The sequence below is a fragment of the Pipistrellus kuhlii genome, unplaced genomic scaffold, assembly GCF_014108245.1.
Source record: "Pipistrellus kuhlii isolate mPipKuh1 unplaced genomic scaffold, mPipKuh1.p scaffold_m20_p_10, whole genome shotgun sequence".
NCBI lineage: Eukaryota > Metazoa > Chordata > Mammalia > Chiroptera > Vespertilionidae > Pipistrellus > Pipistrellus kuhlii.
In genome coordinates, this window is record NW_023425405.1 from 1,543,909 (window position 1) to 1,567,314 (window position 23,406).

Below are 23,406 nucleotides of genomic sequence, written 5' to 3' on the forward strand. Positions count from 1 at the left end.
TAGTCTTAGCTTGGCATGAAGGTAAGGAAGTCACCAGGACTGATATGAGATGGAAACCTGTCTTCAGAGTTGTATTTTACTTAACAAAAGAGGCAATAACCCAGTTACATCCACATTGGTGTGGCATTTGTTGAAAATATATGTACATTTGATATTTATTGACAAAGCAATTGAAATTACATTTTCTAGTACAAGTTTGTGAGAAAAGCTCTGTATTTAGGTCACTTAACTGTGGGGTTAATTTGCCAAAATAAAGGCTGAGTTGATAGTATCAGGAAGCTATTCTATATAATAACAATCTAATATGCAAATGGTTGTCACTACCTCATGCCCTGGTGCTGAGGCCAGGCCAGGGGACCTGAGGTTGCACCCCCTGCCATGGCACTAGGCTTGGGAACCTAAGACCAGGCAAGGGGAGATGGCTCCAGGCTGGGGAACCTGAGGCTGCACCCCCATCCGGCGGGGCTTGATAAGGGGGGTGGGGGGAGCTGGGTCTGGGTCTAACACAATTTTGAGGCACACGCAGGTGGACAGGGACTTGACTCTAGGTCCCATGGTGTGCCCAGACTCTGACAGAAGGGAGATTTTCATATACATTTTACCAATTTTCTTTCATCTCTGACACTTCTATTATAGAGAAAGGGCAAATGGCAATATTAAAATATTTCCTCAAATTAATTCCTTTTAATATGCACAAATTTTGTGCACCGGACCACTATCCGATATAATAAAAGGTTAATATGCAAATTGTCCCTCCACCAGGAGTCTGACCGGGAGTTCAACCAGGTAGTGGGGCTGGCTGGCCAAGCTCCCGTGTCCAGCCTGGCCCACTCAGCCCTGATCAGGTTGGGCTGGCACAGCTGGAACCCTTCCGTGCATGAATTTGTGCACTGGGCCTCTAATGAGAACCAGAAACACCCAACTCAAATTATTTAAACAATGGAAATAATTATTTCCCATAAAAATCAAGAGGTGGAAAAATTTCAAGTTACTTCAAGGTTTAAAATGTCATCGAGTACTCAGTTTCTTCCACTTCTCCTTGGTTCTGACATCTTTGTTGTGATGGCTTTTACACTAATGGACATAAGACAATTGATGTAGCTCTGGCAACACATTCAGACATGGCATCTCCCACAGAGAAAAATGGGAGCATCTATTCCTAATCTCTTTTGTAGCAACAAGAAACCCCTTTCTGCAGATGCCACGTGGGCCTCCCATGACATTGCTTATGCCCTTACTGCCCAACTCCCACAGCCAAATTCAATCACAGGTAAAGGGAATGGGGTGCCCTGGATTGGTCGAGAGCAACACGAATTGAATTAAGGTCGCTTTTCCCTGCATGAAGTTTAGCTTTGCCAACAAGAAGAAGAGGGTAATTGACATTGAGCAGAAGCTCCAATGATTCTTGCACCCAGAATTCCAAAGATCATTGGGGGAGTCCTGGACTTCATACCAAGGCTCTTGACCATTTCCCATATAACCTTCATCTGGGAAAACATCCCGCTTGATAAAACTATTATCAGGGGAATTTCCTTTCAAAACGTTTGAGCCTATCCATCTACAAAGGGAACACTGGCAATGAAGCCTTCATAATTGTGAAAGGCATGTGGACCTTGGCAAGAAAAAAAAAAAAATTAAGCTGATCCACAATTCCAGCCCTTCAGTAATGAGTCCATGGGCCAAAGCAAGTGTCTCTCAGAACATCAGCCCCCTTCTCTGTAAAAAGTGGTTAATGATAACTGCCTTACAGGGTTGTTTCAAGGATGCAGATAAGGTATATGATAAGTATTTTGTAAACTGTAGAGCTCAGTACTGTGTAATTGAAAGGTATGATTAGCTAATGAATTAGTCATTTTTACCTCTGCGTGTCACACTTCTCCAGCTGTTTAGTCATGTTTTCCTGCTGCTGCACCAAAGTAGCTTCCTGCTGTCTCATTACCACCTCGTGTTTAACATGGCAGAGATCAAGATTTTAATTTTTTACTGGAAGACACTCTTCTCTTTTCAACTCCGCAGTTCCTGTGGGGAATATTTTCCAGTGCCAATCTCCCAGGCCTGAGTCTAAGCCTGTTTTACAACCTTCTTTTTCAATCTCTCACTTAATAGCCATAAGTTCATAAAATCTTGCCACTTCCTACATAGTTTCTCTAATTTCCAACCTCTCCCTCTGCCTCCTCACAAATAAGCATCTAGTTCAGATTCATATTATTTAACATATAAACCTTCATAACTTTCACTAGCTTTGTTTCTTCAACTTTATGTGACATCTTTCCAGACAAGTTTGAAAAAGAATTCCTGCAACATGACCTCTTTTCCTGCACAGTCTACAGACGTGCCTATCTTGCAACGAAGTAGAATACTCTCACTGTAGACACTTGGTGGTCCCATAAGACACCTAAAATCAGAGCCATTTTGCAGACCTGGGCCAAGGAATCTTTGGAGAACAGCTTCTCTTTCTTTTGCATAGGTGAGGGTGGGCAGAAGAGATGATAAATCTCTGGGGAAGTGTAAGCCTTCAGGACAAATCAGGACATTTTCATAATTCTTTTGACCCACAAGTCTTAAAGTCCTAGTCTATGAACTATAGAATGGACTCTGATCTCTAGTACATCCTACTTCTAGAGTCAAGATGGGTGGGAAAAAGGGAAAAGAGACTGAGATAGCATTTGGTTGGAGGAAATGGACAACATGAATTAAGCTTATAAAGACACATTTGACCTTCAGGTTAGATAAAGTGGAGAACTTTGGAGATAGTAATTGGTCCTGATTCATAAAGGAATGCCTTTTTAAAGTATAGTTTCAATGAAAAGTCATGAGTGGGGAAGGAAAGTTTGCCCATAGCACTGAGGTGTGTGATAGAGGCAGGGCAGATGGAAAGTAGTAAGAACTAACATGTCAAGTTTTTAGTGGTTAGGATATGTAAAGATGTAAGCTATGGAATGCACCATAGGGGCATGAAAATGGATCAGCATGCTACTAGTATATGCAGAGTAAAGGGCAGTGATAAGATGAACTCAGATATCAGAAACTGAGGGGAAAGAATGGGGAAAGAGTGGGACAAACATATCTTGAGCACATAGTACACATTAGGCACTCTACCATTATGCTAACGTAGCAATTCTATCAGTGAGAATGTATTCTTGTAGTTGTTAGAGATGAGAACATTAAGGAAGCTTACTCATAGTCACTCTAAGCAAAGTAACTCCAAGCACTTGCAAACTGCTGCCCAGTCTCTCAATTATATTATCTGATCACCTTCATGATAACCCTGTGGGAAAGCAACATCACAACATCCAGAGAGGGGACTGGGTCTCAGAGGTGCTGAGTGCTCAAGGCCACACAGCTTGTTTTCTTTGCCGTTGGAGTTTAAATTTTGCTTAGCTTGGCTTCCAAGTTCACTAAATTATTCCAAGGAATGTAGCAAGAAAAAACATAGCTCAACCTCAGGGCTTCATATATTAGCTGTAATTTCATAGACGTTAGTGAAGATGTTTGAACCCTTGTGCGCTGTTGGTGGGGATGCAGATTAGTGCAGCCACTGTAGAAAACAGGATGAAATTTCCTCAAAATCTTAAAAAAAAAAAAAAAAAAAAAAAAAAGGAACTGCCTTTTAACCCAGCAATTTCACATCTGGGAATATATCCTAAGAACCCGAAACACTAATGCAAAAGAATACATGCACCCCTATGTTCATAGCAGCATTATTTACAATAGCAAAGATCTGGAAACAGCCTAAGAGGCCATCAGTAGATGAATGGATGAAAAAGGCTGTGATACATTTACACAATAAATACTACTTGGCAGAAAAAAAGAAGATATCTTACCTTTTGTGACATTATGGATGGAGCTGGGAATCATTATGCTAAGTGAAATAAGGCAGTCAGAGAAAGACAAGTACCATATCACCTCACTTATATGTGGAGTCTAATGAACAAAATAAACTGATGAACAAAATAGAAACAAAGGCAAGAAAACATGGAGCAGACTGACAGCTGTCAGAGGAGAGGGGAGCTAGGGGACTGGATGAAAGAAGGTGAAGACATTAAAGGGAATATATATATATATATATATATATATATATATATATATATATATATATATATCACATAGAGATAGACAACAGTTTAGTGATAGCCAGAGGGAAAGGGGGTGGAGGGGGTGGTAGAGAGTAGGCAGAGGTAGGAAACTGGGGGCAATGGGAATGGAAAGAGACTTTGCTGGGGCTGAGGGCTGGTGATGCAGTGTGCAGATGATGTTTTATTGAGTTGTACAATTGAAACCTGGATTGTCTTGCAAACCAATGTTACCTCAATAAGTTCAGTTTTTAAAAAGGTCTATGCCCTTTCCTCAGTTTCATAGTATATAGCAAATGTTATTCTAAGAACTTTGTCTAAAGATTTTTGAGGGGAAAAAATGTGTGAGATTAAAACAAATGAACAATAAAAAAAAGGGAGAAGTGAAGTAAGAGTTTGCTTTTTTGTGTTGGGTCAGAAAAGGGGATGCTATGGTTCCCTTATACCACCTTCTAGTAACACAGTGGTGCTTCCAACCGTTAGATGTCAGAGTGAGAAGATCAGAAGGCCTGACACTTCCAAAGGTCCAAGCAGGTAAGAGGGAAAACTTGTTCCTTTTAGACGCTTTCTTTACTAAGTGGCCTTAGTTGTAGCCATTTCCCCTCCCAGCAGTCTGTAACTAGTGCTTTCAGTCAAAATGATCCTCTGAGCCTCAGAGTTCAGAGGCTTTCCAAAGGGGGACAGAGTGGCATGTTATCGGTGCGGTGCCTTCTGTGTTCCCACCTGTTACCATGGGAAATGGTGTCCATGTGATGTCAAAAGGAAAGGTATTTCCTGAGATTCGCACAGAAGGATGAGTGATTTTTATTTCCATGGAATTAAACCTCTAGATTTCCAATGTTGTATTTCCCTCTGTCCCTCTATGGAAAAAGTCCAATCTTGCTTCAGCATTACTAGAATTAAGGCCACTGCTCATATTAAAGCACAGTCTATTTTAGCTTATATTTGAGTTGCTGTCTTTTGCATGTGGGGTATTATTGCTAGACGTTGGGTACCATTTAACGCCAGTGGGTCTTGATCTGGCATCTAGAAGTGTTCAGCAATCTGGAGAAGGGCTGTGCATAAATTAAATAAGAATCCAGAGACAAAACATAATTTTGAGAGGCATTTGGATCTGGGTGGGGGTGGGGGTGCAGAGGAGCCTGGCTAAAGAAACAAAGTTCTCCTCCTCTCAGGATCCCTTGCTTTTTATTAACACAAATTGTCTTAAGATGAGGTGGAGATATACACATCAAAGGATAGGATTAAGTATAGAAGCATTGTCAGATTGGGGAATTACCTCTGTCTATTCAGATGTTTGGCCAAGAGAAGGCAAAATAGCATTTAGATTAAGATGCCCTGAGCTGTCTGGCAGTAAGCAATCATCCTTTTCAGGTCTAGGGAAATGCCTTTAGCCATTCCCAACAGGCAATAACATATGTGACTCAGCCCTTGTTGAGTCCCCAAGTTTCATTAACCTTTCCATGAAACTCTTGCAATTATGTCATGCTGGGATTGGCTTCCAGCAGGGTATGTATGGCCATAGGATGCTTAAAGCCACATGGCTATGTAGTGAAGTGGTCAGCACTATCACAAAGCAAGAGAGAGCATGCCAGCAAGAGCAAGAGGTAAGAGCACAAAAAAGAGAACTCTTTATCTGGAGATTATAAATAGGAGCTTAACCAATTATCCCTTCAGGATTTAAAATGGTAACCAATTATCTTTTTCTCAGATTACACTGACAATCTACTACCTCCCCTACACCACCCAACATCACTGTGCATGTGGTTACCCACTGTTTGTCCCATCCCTTCCCAAGGTGCTTTGCAGGGAAGGGACTGGTAGTTACTTGTGGGGAGCATGAAGCTGTAGCTTCCTGGGGAAGCTGCCCACATGACATGCTTATAATGTCTGGCATCCTCTTTGCTTTCTTTTTACTATTAAAATTAGGCAGCTAATCCTATATAATAAAAGGCTAATGTGCAAATCGACCGAACAGCAGAATGACCAGTCACTATGATGCGCACTGATCACCAGGGGGCGGACGCTCAATGCAGGAGCTGCTCCCTGGTGATCAGTGTGCTCCCACAAGGGGTGCACCACTCAGCCAGAAGCCCTGAGCCAGGTTCATGAACTGGCGAGCACAGCAGTGGTAGTGGGAGCCTCTCTTGCCTCCGAGGCAGTGCTAAGGATGTCAGTTAGACATCCTCCAAGGGCTCCTGGACTTTGAGAGGGCACAGGCTGGGGTAAGGGACCCTCCACCTCCTGCCAAATGCACAAATTTTGTGCACCGGGCTCTAATTATGACAATAACAGGTAGGAACAAGGCAGAGAATTGTGAGCTGTGGAGCTCATTCATCCAACAGATCTTTTTGAGCACCTACTATGCGCTAGGGATGGGATGACAAAAAGATATAGACCAGGTTGCCTTCATTGCTCTATACCTGAGGTCAAATATTCACCCCAGTACTTTCAGGATTTCTATTTCATCCTCTATAAAATGAAAAGACACCTGCTTTTTAAAGTTTCTGTGAAAACTAAATAAGATAATTAATTTAAATGGTCTGTTGCATAATATGTGATTAATATATACAACACACACACACACACACACACACACACACACACACACAAGTACTCAGTGCCCAGAACCATAGGTGCTAAATAAATACATAGTGTGCTTAGGCAATAAAATCTCAGGCACTTGAAATATTTCTTATAGCAACATTTTTTTCTGATATATTTCCTCAGACAAGGGAAACAAACAAACAAAAAAAAAAACAAATAGGGCTACATTAAAATAGAAATTTTGGCACAGAAAAATGCTAAGGAAATCTTAAAAAAAAAAAAAAGAAAGAAAAAAGAAAAGAAAACCCACTAAATGGGAGAACATATTTGCCGATGATACATCTGATAGAAGATTAATATTTAAAATGTTAAAAAGAACTTACAAAACTCAGCACCCAAAAATTCCAAACAGTCCAATTAATAAATTGACACTTCTGAATAGACACATCTCCAAAGAGGACATAGTGATGTCCAATGCACATATGAAAAGATGCTCAATGTCATTAGTCATCTGAGAGATGCAGATTAAAACCACATGAGCTATCACCTCACACCTGTCAGAATGTCTATTATCAATAAATCAACAAAGAACAAGTATTGGTGAGGATGTGGAGAAAAGGGAACCCTCCTGAACTGTCTGTCCGTGGGAGTGCAGACTGGTGCAGCCACTATGGAAAGCATCATGAGTTGTCTCAAAAAATTAAAAATGGAACTGCCTATGTCTCAGAGAGTCCACTTCAGGTAATACATGTGAAGAAACCCAAAACACTAATTCTAAAAAAATATGTGCACTTGTATGTTCATTGCAGCACTATTTACAATAGCTAAGATATGGAAGCAGGTGCTGTCCATCAAAGGTTGAGTGGATAAAAAAGAGTGTTACATTTACACGTGGAATACTACTAAGCCATAAACAGGCAATAAATCTTCACCTTTGAGACTGCATGGAAGGACCTGGTGAGTGTTATGCTGTATGAAATAAGCCAGCCAGGGAAAGACAAGTTCCATATGATTTCACTTATATGTGGAACCTAATAAACAAATAAACTAACAAATAAAAACAGACTCACATTTTTCAAAGTGCAGGGTGGTTGAGGGGCTGAGTAAAAAAGGTGAATGGATTAAGCAAAAGAAAAAAAAAAAAAAACCATTGACACAGACAACAGTATGGTGATTACCAGAGGAAAAAGGGGTCGGAGAAGGTAGAAGAGAGTAAAGTAGGGATAAGTGTTGATGGAAGGAGACTTGAATTAAGTTGATGAACACGCAGTACAATATACAGATGATGTACACCTGAAACCTATATAATTTTATTAATCTATGCCACCAATAAATTCAATACATTAAAAAATAAATGCATAGTGCAGCAAGTTCAAATGAGAGAGAAGTGCAGAGACCATGTAAATAAAAATATTTCTAAGCAATCAAGTATCCTTTAATTATGTTGACTAAGGACTTCCATTAAAGAAAAGCCTCATTAACACAAAAGCATGTATCATATGGAACAGCTTGATCCAACTAGTGATTATTCAACTTTGGAAATATTAAGTTGCTGAGCCTCCCCTCAAGAACACTCCTACTCCGTTTAACATTTTCACCTCCTATTTATCATCATTATGAAAGTTGCTAGGAGCTGACCACCTACTTCACCATGGGGCAAATTGTCTCTATTTACACCGAGTTCAGCTAAAAGATATCTAAGAAGACGATGCCCCCCATTAGGGCCAAGAGGGTATCATTAATGTGGCTGGGCAAATAACTTCTCAGCCTTTATTGATCTATGGACAGGACTATTAACAAGGTGCTTGCTGATTGAAGGAGACCCTCCAAACCATTTCTTTTGCTTTCCAGGCCAAAAATGAAGTGGAGTGCTTCTCATTAGGTTTTCCTGCTGCTCTCCCTAATTTCCTGCACCCTACAGCATCAGCCTGGTCCATGCACACGGAACCTTTTGTGTTTCAGCACAGCATTAACAAAAGAAGTTCACAAGGATTTTGTAGAAAAGCTTTTCTTCTTTAACAAATGTATTTCTTAGATATCTTTTCTCACTCATTGCTGCACTTACCAGAGGCAAACACACTACATCAAAAAGAGCAAGCAGATATGATTTACATTTTTTTTTTCTAGCTTAATAGCTGGGCTACCCTGGGCAAGTTCTTTAACTTCTTCCGGGCCTCGTTTATTACAGTGTTTGGACTTTGAAACTAGTCGAATTCCACACCGGCCAAGATGCCGAGTACAAATCCCCACATGTGCAGACAACTGCTTTAACAGTCCCGTGCTGCAGAGACAACGTTCCCCCAAATTATTCAATGATGTGTTACTTTACTCATTCTTGTAACAGACATGTAATCAGCCTCAACTCTGCACCAGACTACTGGTTTGTTGCTCAGATTACACACATGAGTAATTCAAGTCATGTGGAATATGAAGATGTTGGAATAGAGACTGGGACGACATAGTCATTTAAAGTTTTTAAGAAGGCTAACTCTGAAACCTATATGAAGAGGGCTGGGGGGCATACTTGTTTAAAAAGAACGAGTTAAGAAGTGATTTTATTATTAAGAGAAAGATCATAGAGACTGAATTAAATGAGAGGCAATGGCAATGTCAAAATGGTGGCTCTGTAGAGGAATATTTCCAAGGAAGAAGAGACCAACTTTGGTTCCTGGGGGTAAGGGGACAAGGGACTGAAAATAACTTACTAACAGCACACATTCATCATCCCGTGCTGGTAGCTACTACATTTACACTGATTCTTCAAAGATCAGCAAGCACTTGACCCATAACAATTGAGAATTTGCATATTGAAACACACTGGTTCATTACATATTATTTTTTATATTAGAATTAGGGCTTTGCTTTTTTTAAAATTATGTTTGTGGTAAAATATATTATCTATGAATTTACATCAGTATGTTAATAAAAGCATTGCAAAGATGTATTATAAAAAAAGGCAGTGTTGTTTTTATGGGGTTAAATTCACTGGACTAGAAGAAGAGAGAAGATAATTTCAGATGCATTGGTAGCCTGGGAAGGTAAATGGTACTATGGTGTGTAGATTTCTGAATGTCAATCAGGTTTTACTTACTATTAATATGACCCTGGTGGGAAACTGGATTTTTTTTTTTTTTTTTTGGCAAGCTCTAATATTCAAATGGTTCTCAATGTACCCTTAAAATGTTGTTAAGTTTGGCTCTACATTTTTTCAATCTATATTACAGATCTTGCAATGTGTGTGTGTGTGTGTGTGTGTGTGTGTGTGTGTGTGTAAAACACATCATTCCCTCTAGCTTGACTATTTAAATCAACCCTATCCATTTCATTGGCATTAGTGTCTGACCCCGTTGTGTTCATGGCAACCTCATTGTTGTACAGTCATATTCCTTTCCTTCTCTTGATGTTTCAAAGCATCCTCCAAAAGTAACCATTGCATTCCTCATCGATCATCATTTAGCTATAGATAGGTTAACTATAAAAAATTTTAATACTTACCCCAGGACATGCTTATTGACTTTAGAGTAGGGGTGTCGAACTCAATCAGAGAAGGGGCCAAAATCTAAAATCCAGCCTAAATCGGGGGCCGAATGGTTTACTGAACAGTCATAAACTGTCATTGTGATGGAAACGAGGCGGAGTGCAGTGATGACAGTGCGGTGTGGGCCACATTGCAAAGCCTGGCGGGACGGATTTGGCCCGCGGGCCTTGTGTTTGACACATGTGCTTTAGAGTGAGGGGAAGGAAGAGAGAGCAACATCAAACATCAATGTGAGAAGGAAATATTGATCAGCTGTCTTCTCATATGTGCAGTGACTGGGGATCAAACCTGTAACGTAAGTATGTGTCCCGACAAGGACTCAAACCCACACCCTTTGGCGTATGGGTGACTCTCCAATCTACTGAGAAACACTGGCCAGGGCTAAAATTTATCATCCAAATGGAATCTTTTGAAAATAAAAGGGATGTTCTTAATAAATACTTTGGAGAAATCAGAATAAATGAGAATTGTCCTGGAAAACCAGATGCACATTTATTTTCACTATACACCTCAGAATGGTGAAGAATTTATAATTATTCATCCATCATGGAAGTGGCCAGATAGTCTTGCCTAGATCAAATGGTAACTAAAAACAAGCCTTTTTGAGTAAGTTAACCCTTGAAGACAGGGGCCATCTAATTCATCTTTGCTCTCCCAGTGTTCAGCTCACAGGTGGAAAATAGGTTTCAGAGCGCAGGCAAAACACTTGCATTTGCCTCTAATTAACCAATCAATCCACCTGATACCAAAGTTATCCCTCAGTAACCAGCCAGCCTCAAACTGCTATTAAATAGCCACTACCTTGTGGAGAAGGAAGCAGGGTCTCCTAAAGTCCTGTGAGTTAATACTAGGGAAATACCCAATTTCTTTTACAAAAGTCAGAGGCTCTTAAGAAAAGAAACACAATGTTAGGGGCAGAAATAGAAAAGTGTGGGCTAGGAATAATTATAAGGAATACTAATCATGCTCTGTTAGCCGTGACTGTTCTGTTCTGATGAGAGAAAGCACATTCTCACCTGGGTGAGATTTGTACGCCCAGGGATGTGGGTGCCAACACAGGAATGCAGCCATCCTTCTTTTCTGAGAATGGCCTATGGAAAGATTAACAGCCTTGTTCCTGAAACAATCTGGTCCTGGAGGCACCTGTCTTTTGCTATCCCCAACCTGCATGGCCTGTAAGCTGGTTGCAACCTCCCCTCTTTCACACACACCACCCTCCCTCCCCCACATTGCTTGTAACCTGGTATACCTTGCCTATTTCCCCATGCCTGTATTTCCTATTTCCCCATGTAATCTTTGTCCTTCTACTTCATATAAGCAGCTGGCTTATGGGGAGGGGTAGAGCAGATTTCTGTGGATGACCTGCTGCTCTCTCCATACCGCTGGAATTATTTAAATAAGCACGCACATAGGCTTCTGCCCTGTCTCTGCTCAATTGGTTCAAGTAGTTACAGGCAGCCTGGACCCGCTGATTGTCTGGTTTCAACAATATGAAGAACCTGGGACTTTCTTCACAGCCCAGCCCAAAACTGAAACCCCGTAGACTCGGCAAACTGTGGCTCGCGAGCCACATATGGCTCTTTAGCCCCATGAGTGTGGCTCTTCCACAAAATACCATGGCCTGGGTGAATCTAATTTGAAGAACTGGCGTTAGAAGAAGTTTAAGTTTTAAAAACTTGGCTCTCAAAAGAAATTTCAATTGTTGTACTGTTGCTATTTGGCTCTGTTGACTAATGGGTTTGCCGACCACTGCCGTAGAGCAGCACTACTCAAACTGTATGCATATGTAAATCATCTGGAGATTTTGTTAAAATGCAGGTTCTGTTCTATAGTCTGGGTACAGCCGAGATTCTCTGTGTGTTTTTTTAACAAGTTCTCAGGAATGATAAAACTGCTTGTCCTCACACCACAGTCTGAGTAGCAAGAGCCTTAGAGCATTTCAAATCTAGCAATGGCATCACTTCCTGCCTTTAATTGTTTACTTCCATCACCAAGCCAAGTGCTCCTCTGAGCCTTTGGAGTATTTCCCTCATGTCCCCAGGCCTTGCTCTGTGGTGCGCCCGGCATGGCTCTGTGCCTGACATATGGTAGCAGTTCAATATAATTTTATTGACTAAGTGATAGAAAGCAGTCCCACCTGTGTCGTGTCTTCTTGTAGAAACTTCGGCCCGTAAATCACTCCTTCCTTCCTTTAGGATAGGGGTGTCGAACTCAATCAGAAAAGGGGCCAAAATCTAAAATCCAGCCTAAATCGCGGGCCGAATGGTTTACTGAACAGTCATAAACTGTCATTGTGATGGAAACGCAGCGGAGTGCAGTGATGACAGCGCGGTGCGGGCCACATTGCAAGGCCTGGCGGGACGGATTTGGCCCGCGGGCCTTGTGTTTGACACATGTGCTTTAGGAGGATCCAGTAGATGACACCGCCTCCTCTCAGTGTATGACACACCATTTGTCAGCATATTCTTTTCCTTTCAAAGCCAATTTCAAGTCTGATTTTTCTTTTAGAGAATGTCCACTGAGTCGAGTGGCCTCAGACTGCAGCTGGTTAACCCAGCTTAGCTACCTAGACCCAAACAAAGTAAAACATCAACTCAAGAAAGTGCTCTCTATGGATTTATCTATTCTAGATATTTCATATAAAAGAAATCTTACAACATGTGACCGTTGGTGTCTGATTTATTTTACTGAGCATAATGCTAACTGTATTTCTTATTGGTCATGTGAATTTTAGAATTTATCACCAACTCTTGGTAAGTATCTGAAGGAAACCTAAATCAGCTTTCCCTTGAATTATACATTAGTTGTATTCCTGGAAAATCTGTGTTAAAGCCATTCAGAGGCTATTGATACTAATTGTGCAGCAGTTGCCATCACGAATAATTCACCCACGTGAATGTCTTTTAGGACAGTTCATAGTTGTACGGACAGAGAGCAATCTTTGTTGTGTCTTCTTAATTCCTTGGTTCCGCTTACTTGGTGCCAGTTGATCCTCCAATCATTTTGTCAGGCAAAACCATGGCCTTGCAAATTCGTAATGCATTCTTTGCTTGCTTTGTGAATCACTGCTTACTTAACCTCAGAAATGAAGCACCTGTTTTTCCTCTTTAATGATCATCCATGTTCTTGGATCTTTTCCTTCTGATTTCTTTTAGGTACTTACTCATCAATGATTCTTTTTCAGATAATTTCAACTTTTCCATTTTTGGACTAGATGGACCTATTCTCTTATTACTGAACCATCCATTTTATAAATAGAAGAAGTTATATTCTAATCCTAGCTCCCACTACATGCCCTTCAGACTTTCTGTTATCACATCAACAGAATTGCTCTAGCAAAGACTCCAATGCACTGATTCTTTACCTCTAAGCCCCTACCAGGAATCCTTACCTGACTTCTCCATGGCATTGGTACTGTGCTCTCCTGGCTCCTCAGGCCTCCCTATTGACCCCAGTGCACTCTCCTTTCTCTGATTTTCTGGACATACCTCAAATATTCAGTGAAATTTTCTGTCTTTGTCCGCTTGCTGTTGATTCCAGGAGCTCTATTTCGAACTAGATTTTTTTTGTGTGTGTTCAAACTTCCTCTGCTGAATTCCAGACCTACCCATCCAAATGCCCAAAGTTACTGTCATGTTGATTTCACAAACTTAAAATATTTTTTAAAAATGCAATTCCAAGTTAATAACACATTCAAATGTATGCTCACAGTCTTCCTTCTGCTGCTCTTACACTCATTGTCTCTGTAGCATACCACCAAGTTAGCATTCATGACACAAACCAAAGCCATTCTGTACTTTTCCCTTTGACACCTGCCCTCTTCCCATTCCTATCCCATTATTAAATATCACATATCTTCTTTTTTTTTTCTTTACCAACCATAGCCACTACTATTGCCATTCTTCAGGCTTTTGTCATCTTGTAACCGAAAATGCAGGTAAGGCTGCCTGCCACCACGAAAGCCAAACTTGTGAGACAGGTGCCAGCACAAAAGGAAAGATTTTTATTTCAGGTGACATCTCCCCCTCCTGCTCAAGCTTCTGGTTCATATAGGAATGGGGGGGGGGAGCTCTTTTTTCTATCCAATTATCTAGCTTTCAGAGCACTCAGGCCCTACCCATTCTAGCTGTCTGAGGCTTGGTTCCTGTCCATTTATCTTTCTAGCTTTTGGCACACTTCATGTAAGAACCTCCCTCTGTGCCATCTTGGCTAATGGTGGATACTCCTGCCACTAGGAAGCCTGGAGATTCAGCAGCCCCCAGTTTGCCTCCCAATGCTGGACATGGTACACACACACATCCTGGTGAACCTGCTGGAGCCCCTGGATCCTGGTGTGCTGCGTCCTGAAATTTCCAGCTGCGCCCCACTCTAACTGATGGCTGCCTACAGTAACAATTCCCCTTTCAAAACTCTGGACCCTAGTAATCTTACAAGGATACATGGATAGAGTTCTCATCTTCTGTAGTTTCTTCAAGGAGTATAGTCTTACCTAACCTCAGATTCAGATAGTCTTACTATCTGCTAAAAGAAAAGGGGGGTAAAGGGGGAGGAAAGCCTTTATGTGAGGAAGCAGGCTTGCTGTCTTTGGAAGGCAGCATACACAGTGTCTAGACTCTAGCAGATGGAACTGCTGAACAGGCAAAGCTGGTAGACTGCTTCCGATCTTTTAAGAGGTAGCGTTGCAAATGGCCTGCTAAAGTGAGAGCTATTATGCCAACAGCCAAGCATTTAGTGAGGGGTGTGCCTAGTAGTGCAAAGGATCTTGTAATAAGACTGGAAAGAATACAGGGTCCTATGACCTAATTCTGAGTGAGGCATAGAGTGGCACCCCCAACAGTGGAAAAAGTCTGCTGAGGAAGCCACTGTCTAGGAAAGGCATTGGTAGTCCAAGCACAAACATAAAGTACAGCAATTTCCAATAAACAATAATCAGATTAAAAGCAACTTTGTTCCTTGGTTCTGGGAGGCACTGTCTTTTTCCAAAAGAGAAGTTGTCCATTTCTTTCAGGAGTGCAGGTCCAGCTTTCCCTAGAAATATCAACAGTAGCAGCAATATCTGAGTCCTCCTCAGGTGGCGCTGTGTTATCTGTGTGTGATGAATGCAAGGCTTGATTGAAGAGTGTGTTGTCAGCAGGATGTCACAGAGACTGGCCCATTGCTGGGCTAACTGCTGATCAGGGCCTTGAGTCTTCCAGGTCTTTAGTAAACTTGGTCTCCCAGCTGGAATGGGAGGAAGGGCTCATCAGACAGGTGGGTAGACCTGCAATGAGAAAACTTGTGCAAAGTTGTTTGTGTTTTCCCTAAGTGTTGTACATATTGTTTGATTTTTGATTCATGTTCTAAATCTAAAGGAGGTGTTCCTAAAACAAAAACTTGAAAGCATCTCCCATAAACTATTTCATAAGGGCTTAATTTAAGCCCACTTTGGGGCACTATCCTAACCCAGAACAAGGCATTAGGGAGCTCCTGGTCTCATTTCAAATGTGGTTCTGGCATATTTTCACCAGGGTTTTCTTTTATGTGTGATTCGTTCTCTCAGTCTTTCCTGCAGGATGGGGTTCTCCAAGACTCGTGTAATTTCCTTTGAATCTGTTGGACCTTTAGGGAGATTTTTGAATGACAGTCCATTGCCACTTTGAATGCTGTAAGAAAGTCTAAAACTGGTGATTATTTCTTGAGTAAAAATTTTGCTACCTCAGATGTCTTTTCAGTTCTAATGGGGGTATGCCTCTACCCATCCAGAAAAGGTGTCTACGAAAACTAATAAAAATTAAAGTTTCCTATAGTTTTAGGCATCTGTGTAAAGTCAACTTGCCAGTCCTCACATAGGCATATCCCTTTATTAGTATATTATACTCCCTTTCCTGTTGGAGCATGTTCTACTTCAGGATTGTTTTTGACACATATCTGACAAGCTTGGATAATCTTTTGCATGGTCCTTGGTACGTGAGGGCTCTTGTCAGCAGCTGGTCCAATAGATCCAGTCTGCTGGAATAAACGTTGTCAGTGATTTCTAAGCAATTGTGTGGGTCTGAGCCTCTCTCTGAGTCTGAGAGTAGGGTGGCCGGTTTTAAGGTAGTGGTAGTTTGTAGGGTAACATTTGGGTTGTCCCATAAAATTGACTTATACTTCCCTATGCACCCTGCTGTCAGCCACTACCTACTTTCTGTTCTAATAGGGTTAGAATCTGTTGTTGGACAAAAAACAAAGGAGGTTGCCCTAGAGCCTCCTGAGACTCGAGAGCCACATGCGGCTCTTTGGCCCCTTGAGTGTGGTTCTTCCACAAAATACCATGGCCTGGGCAAGTCTATTTTGAAGAAGTGGTGTTAGAAGAAGTTTAAGTTTAAAAATTTTGGCTTTCAAAAGAAATTTCAATCATTGTACTGTTGATATTTGGCTCTGTTGACTAATGAGCTTGCTGACCACTGCCCTAGAGTGACTCTCCCTACTTTATGTAAGATGTCATAAGTGGCTGCTATTGCCCAAAGGCATGGACACCATCCTTTTGTCATGTGATCTAGTTTCTTGGAGAGATAGGTTACAGGTTGAGGGGTATTTTCCAGGATCTGGGTTAGTACCCAAAGTCCAATGTTTTGCTTTTTATGATTGTATAATTTGAGTGGTTTCTGTACATTGGGCAATCCCAGCATGGGGACAGAAACTAATTTTTCCTTCAAGGTGTCAAATGCTGCCTGACAGTCTCTTGTCCATTCAAGAGGTTTGAGTCTAGTTTTCAAAGAATGATACAACGGTTCTACTATAAGGCCAGAGCTTGAAATCCAAGTTTGGCAAAACCCTGTTATCCCTAAGAATCCACCAAGCTGCCTCTGGTTCTCTGGGGTTTTTATTGCAGTGATGGCTTGTCCTTAACCAGTTGTCAAGCTTCTAGAGCCCTAATTCAATTGGAATCCAAACTATGCCACTTCCTCTTTTCAAGTCTGGGCCTTGTGAGGTGTGACATTTTATATCCTCTCTTTGCCAAATGCTTCACAACCGTGGTAGTGTTTAGCAGTCCTCAATTCCCAGTTCCAATCAAATATCCCTTAAATCTTTTGCTGCTATTTCCCCAAACATGGTCAGAAAATTCTTAAATCATTGTGACCATACAGTATTGGCGGTTGGCTTTAGTTTCCTGTGCTGCCATTCCAAAGCAAATAATAGTTGAGCCTGTTCATCTATTGGGATGCAGGAAAAAGCATACTTCAGGTTTATGACTGAAAACCATTTGATATCCTGGGCCCTGTAATCAACAAAGTATAAGGGTTGGGAACCATAGAACGAATGTCCTGGACAACATCATTTATAGCCCTAAGATCCTATACAAATCGATATTCATGACTGAAGCTTTTGGACTGGCAAAATGGGGATGTTATAGGGAGATGGGCATGGCTGAATTAACCCTGAATTAAAAAATTTCTGCAGTAATGGTTGAATTCCTTCTAAAGTTTTATTTCTAAGGTAGAATAGGGTATTGTTTCTCCTATGGGATCTATGCCCCTTCTTTTAGGTTCATTTTTATGGGTTGGATATTCACCACCCTCCTGGGATTCTGTCAGCCCAAACAGTTCTATCAACCTGCTCCTATATCTGGGGCAGGTAAGTCTACCTCTGCGTTCTTTCAGGCAAGCCAGGAGATGTGGAGATGGATAACATGTTCTGGCAAGTTTTCTAAACATAATTGTTGCTTCTCAGATGAAAAGGTTATTTGTACGTGCATCTACAAAGTAAATCTCATAGAAGAACACACTGGGACAGTCTGGCATGCAGAGAAAACTATACATACATTTTTGATCCCTAAGCTGGCTTTCTAGAGGTGGAAGGAATGCCTGTTTTGGTACTATAATTGTATGTATGGTCATTACAGTAGCCAACATTGCAGCTAAACTTCTTGGTTAATTTTGTATTTAGCACTGAGTATGCAGCCCCTGTATCTATGAGGAAGTCAATTACCTTGATACCCACAATCAATTGTACCCAGTGAGGTAAAATAGTAATAGGTCAGGAAGTATCGATGGGAGCTGCTTGGCCTCCAGTTTTGCCCTTTCAAATATTTATCAGCAAAGGTTTCCTATCCTTTGTTAATTTATTATTATTATTTATTTATCTTTTTGCATTCCAGACAGTCCTTTCCTCAATGGTCCTCCTCGTTTCAATAGATGCATTAATTGGCACCTAATTGGTCGTTCTCTTTTTGTTTTTTTCCTGCACTGTTCCTTAAAAAAAAAAAAAAAAAAAAAAAAAAAAAAAAAAAAAAAAAGTGGTGTGCTTTAATTTTCTTGTTTCTCAGACCTAGCAATCTTCAGCAGTCAAAACAGAGCAACCCCTGCTGGCACAAAAATCAAAACCATCGGAAGACCCCACACAAGTTAGGAACCTATGAACGAAACTTGGATCCAGACTGGTTTTAGTCTAACTGTCTGCTCACAATTAAGTCCTAGCATCTCAACTCTTGCCAACCAATACCACAAGCAGTTCTGACCCAACCCAAAGCGCACAAAGCCCAAATGGCCTGAAGCCCACGCTGCATGGATAGCCTGTCAGCTGGCACCACAATCGGTCCTCACGGCAAATGAGTCCAAGTAACACAAAATCCAAACAGCGCGAAGCCCAAGTGGCATGAAGCCCAAGCAGCAGGGAGAGAGGACGCCCAGTTGCACACAGTTCAGCTTACCCTGTCTTGGAGCCTGTCTGCTCCCTAGAAATCTGTCTCTTTCAGCAGCCAAGTGTTTCTGGTGGCTGAAGCCTTGAAAACTAGTGCAGGGAAATTCCCCAAGAAAAGCTCTCCATCCCATTCCCAGGGTTGGCTTGCCATAGGCGGTTGGAACCACTGCCCAGTGCCTCTAGGACTTACCGAGGTTCATGCTTTTCCAGTGGAGTTGCCAAAAGCTGTAAGCAAAAAATGCAGGTTTGGCTGCCTGACCCAAACTCTGAGGCAGGTGCTGGTGCAAAAAGAAAATGGTTTTATTCAGGTGCTGAGGTTTGGGAGAATACTGGACTGCCTCAAAGGCCATCTCCCCTTCCTGCTCAAGCTCCACATGCTTAAAAGGTCAGGGTTATCTTGCTAGTTTTTGGAGTGATTGAGCAATGTCTATTCTTCCTGCTAGACTTTGGTGTACTCAGTGTAAGAAGCTTCCCCTGTACCATTTTGGCCAATTGGGGAGACTCCTATGCTCCCCAGCTGTCTGTGATTGTGGGGAGGATGTGCTGTAGTACCCACTGTCAGGAAGTCTGGTGATGCTGCGTGCTATGCTCAGTGTCCGGAGATGGGCAGAGTCTGAGCATAGCACCTGCCTATCCATGGAGCTGGTGGGAGTCTGCGGGGCATTCCTGGATCCAGGCATGCCTGGATCATTTGTGCAACCACTGCACAGCCACCCCTCCAAAGTGGCGAGCCAGGCCCAAACTCTAAATGATGGCTGCCCACAGTAAAAATCTACTCTTCTCAGGAGCTACTGAAGTATACTCCTCAGAAGAGTAGTTTAAGAGCAAGAAAACAAATTTCGAAAGAAAATTAATTTCAGAGAGAATATAAGTTGGATCTAATATTGTATTTTTAGTCTCATTCTATTAAAAAAAAAATGCCAGCCTTCACTGAAAGGAAATAACGGTGCTCTTCCCATTCTAAATACTTACTCCTGTCTACTTGATGAGACCTCTGCCCTTTTCAGACTTTAACCGACACTCCTGACTTAAGCTTCCCCTATGTCCAGGAGTCCTGGGTTACTTTCTTTAAGTTGTAGAAAAAGACTTAAGGTTGTTTTGTGAGAGCCTCTGATTAGCTTTTTGAATTGCTTTTAATTTACTATTTGGTAATCACAAATAGATATTAAAAAGATAAAGATTATGGACACTATTATTTTCCAATGGGATTCTTGAATGACTACCTTATCCCCAGTCAGAAATTTCTTTTTCTTTTTCTGATCCCTATGTGGCTCAGCATTTTGTTTTTTGAACACTTACCCTACTGAATTCAATGCAAACTTTTATCATTTAATACTAAATGATCATAATCATAAATTTCTAAAGTACTTTAGCAACATTTAAAATATGGTATTTAAGATAGGTTGCTCTCCTGTCAAAGAACAGGATTATTTTCAGGAAGCAGTATAATGTGGTAGGTAGGCAGATAGATTTATGTATAATATTTTCTACATTCAAATCCTGGTCCTGCTATCTACTTTTTTTTTTTTTTTTTTTTACTTGGTAAATTCATTTAATCTTTCTGAGACTCTTTTTTCTTATCTATAAAGTAGGGTAATCATAGGAAGTGTCCTATAGGGTTATTATTAATTTGTTTAAATATACTGCCTGAAATGAAATGAGATGCTAAAAAAAGGGGGGGATGTATAATAAAATCAAGTAAGGCTATAGCTTTGGTGCAGGGAGGAAGATGTTGACTTGAGAATTATAATGAACTGAATGAGAATTATAAGGGACTTAACAAGAGCTACATCAACACAAAAAGAGCTTTAAATAATAAATAAGAATCTATTGCAAATGAGGAACAACATAGCTGAAATAAAGAACACCCTGGAAGGTTTCAACATTAGATTAGAAGAAACTAAGGATTTATATGTGAATGAGAAGACAAAGGAAAAAAACACCCATTCAGAGCAGCAAATGGAAAACAAATTAAAAAGCAAGAAGGAAGTTTAAGGGAGCATTGGGACAACATGAAATGTAATGACATTCACATCATAGGGGTCTAAGAGAAGAAGAATTAAAACAAGGAATAGAGAACCTGTTTGAAGAAATAATGGCAGAAAATTTCCTATCTTGGTAAAGAAAAAAAGTCACTCATGCTTAGGAAACACAGAGAGTCCCAACCAAGATGAACCCCAAAAGACACACATCTAGGCACATACTATTTAAAATAGTAAACATTAAAAACAAAAAAAGAATCTCAAAGGCTGCAAGAAAGAGACAAAAAGTTACCTACAAGGGAGTGTCCATTAGACTATCAGCTGATTTCTCAATAGAAACACTTCCGTCCAGGCAGGAGTGGCATGAAATATACAAAACCATTAAACACAAGGGGACTGAACCCAAGTCTATTCTAGCCAGAAAGGCTATCACTCAAATTAAAAGGTGAAATAAATAGCTTCATAGTAAAAAAAAAAAAAAGGGGGGGGGGGCTAAAAATCTAAATACAATAGAACTGGCACTGCAAGAAATGCTAAAGAGACTATTGTAAGAAGAACTAGAGAGAAAGCAAAGAATGTAGGCATAAAGAGGAAGAAGAGCAACAAAGAAGTACCTATCAATAATAACCTTAAATGTAAATGTAAATGCTCTAATCAAAAGCCATAGAGTACCTGAATGGGTGAGAAAACATGACATGCTGTCAACAAGAAACTCACCTCAAAACAAAAGATTCACACAAAATGAAAGTGAAGAGATAGAAGAACATTTTCCAGGTAAATGGGAGAAAAACAAACAAACAAACAAACACACACACACACACACACAAAACAGCTGGTATAGCAATATTCATATCTGGCAAAATAGTCTTCAAAGTGAAGATCATAATAAGAGACAATGAAGGCTACTTCATAATACTAAAGGAGTCCATACAACAAGAGGATATAACTCTGGTAAATATATATGTATCTGATACAGGAGCATTCAAATGAATACAAACACTTCTAGAGGAATTTAAGGGAGAGATGGACAGCAAAACAATCATAGTAGGAGAATTTAACATCCCACTGACATCAGTGGAGTGATCCTCTAAAAAAAAATTAACAAAGAAATAAGGATCTTAAACAACATACTAGGACAAATGGAATTAATTGATATTTGCATAACATTTCACCAGAAAGCTCCAAAATATACATTTTTCTCAAGTGTACATGGGAGATTTTCAAAAATAAGCCACATGTTAGTACACAAACTAAGTCTCTACAAATTTAAGAATATTGAAATCATATCAAGCATCTTCTCAGATCACAATGGCATGAAATTAGAAATCAACTATAATAAAAACACTAAATACATTCAAATACCTGGAGGCTAAATAGCATGTTTTTAAAAAAAATAAATTGCTCATCAAAGAGATTAAGATAAGAAGAAGAAAAAAAACTTAATGGAAATAAATGAAAATGAACACATAGCATCCCAAAGTTTATGGGACACAGTGAAAGCAGCCCTGAGAGGGAAGTTCATAGCCCATGTCAAAAAGTTAGAAAAACTTCTACTAAAATATCTAACCTTTACAACTTAAAGAATTAGAAAGAGAAAAACAATAAAAGCCCAGAGTAAGAAGAAGAGAGGAAAAAATAAAGATCAGAGTGGAACAAAATGACATATAGACACCCCTCCACCACTCACACACACACACACACACAAACACACACACACACACAATACAAAATATCAATTAAACTGAGAGCTGGTTTTTTGAAAAGATAAACAAGATTAACAAACTTTTAGCCAAATTTATCAAGAAACAAAGAAAGAGGAGCCAAAAAAAAACAAAATCAGAAATGAAAGAGGCAAAGTAACAACTTATCCCACAGGAATTCAAAAGATCTTAAAAAAATACTATGAACAACTTTATTCCAATAAGTTGACAACCTGGACAAAATGAACATATTCCTAAAAAAAATACAATCTTTCAAAAGTCAATCAGAATGAATCAGAAAACTTGAATAAGTCCACAACTACTAGTGAAATTGAAGGCATAACATAAAAATTGTCAGCAAACAAAAGCTCTAGTCTGAATAGTGTTTCCTCAAAAAATTAAAAAAGACTTCTTTTTGACCCAGTGATCCCATTCTAGGAATATAGCATAAGAAACCAGAAACACAGATCAGATAGAACATATACACCCCTATGTTCATAGTAGTACAATTTACCATGGCTAAGATTGTAATCAGCCTAAGTGTCCATCAGCAGATGAGAGGATAAAAATGCTGTGGTACATTTACATAATGGAATACTGTGAGGAAGTAAAAAAAGAAGAAACAATATCTCGTTTGTTACCATTTGGAACAACATGGATTTACCTGGGGAGTATTATGCAAAGTTAAATAAGCCAGTCAGAGAAAGATAAGTATCACATGATTTCACTCATATATAGAATCTAATGAACAAAATAAACATATGAACAAAATAGATCCAGAGACATAGAACCAGGAAACAGACTGATGAATTTCAGAGGGAAGGCGTGGATAGAAGGAGTGTTGGTAGGGGGAGGAGATTAACCAAAGAAATTATATTCATGCTAGAGGCCCAGTGCATGAATTT

At 40.2% G+C, this 23,406-nt stretch overlaps 1 long non-coding RNA gene across 1 annotated transcript; it reads right to left on the reverse strand.

The window, feature by feature from the left end:
* Positions 1-1,117: 1,117 nt before the first annotated feature.
* LOC123651998 lies at positions 1,118-23,311 on the reverse strand. Its single transcript, XR_006741015.1, has 4 exons — positions 23,166-23,311; positions 7,553-7,574; positions 2,333-2,336; positions 1,118-1,128 (listed from the first exon to the last, which is right to left on the reverse strand). It is a non-coding gene; the product is annotated as an uncharacterized LOC123651998 (long non-coding RNA).
* Between the last annotated feature and the right edge of the window lie 95 nt (positions 23,312-23,406).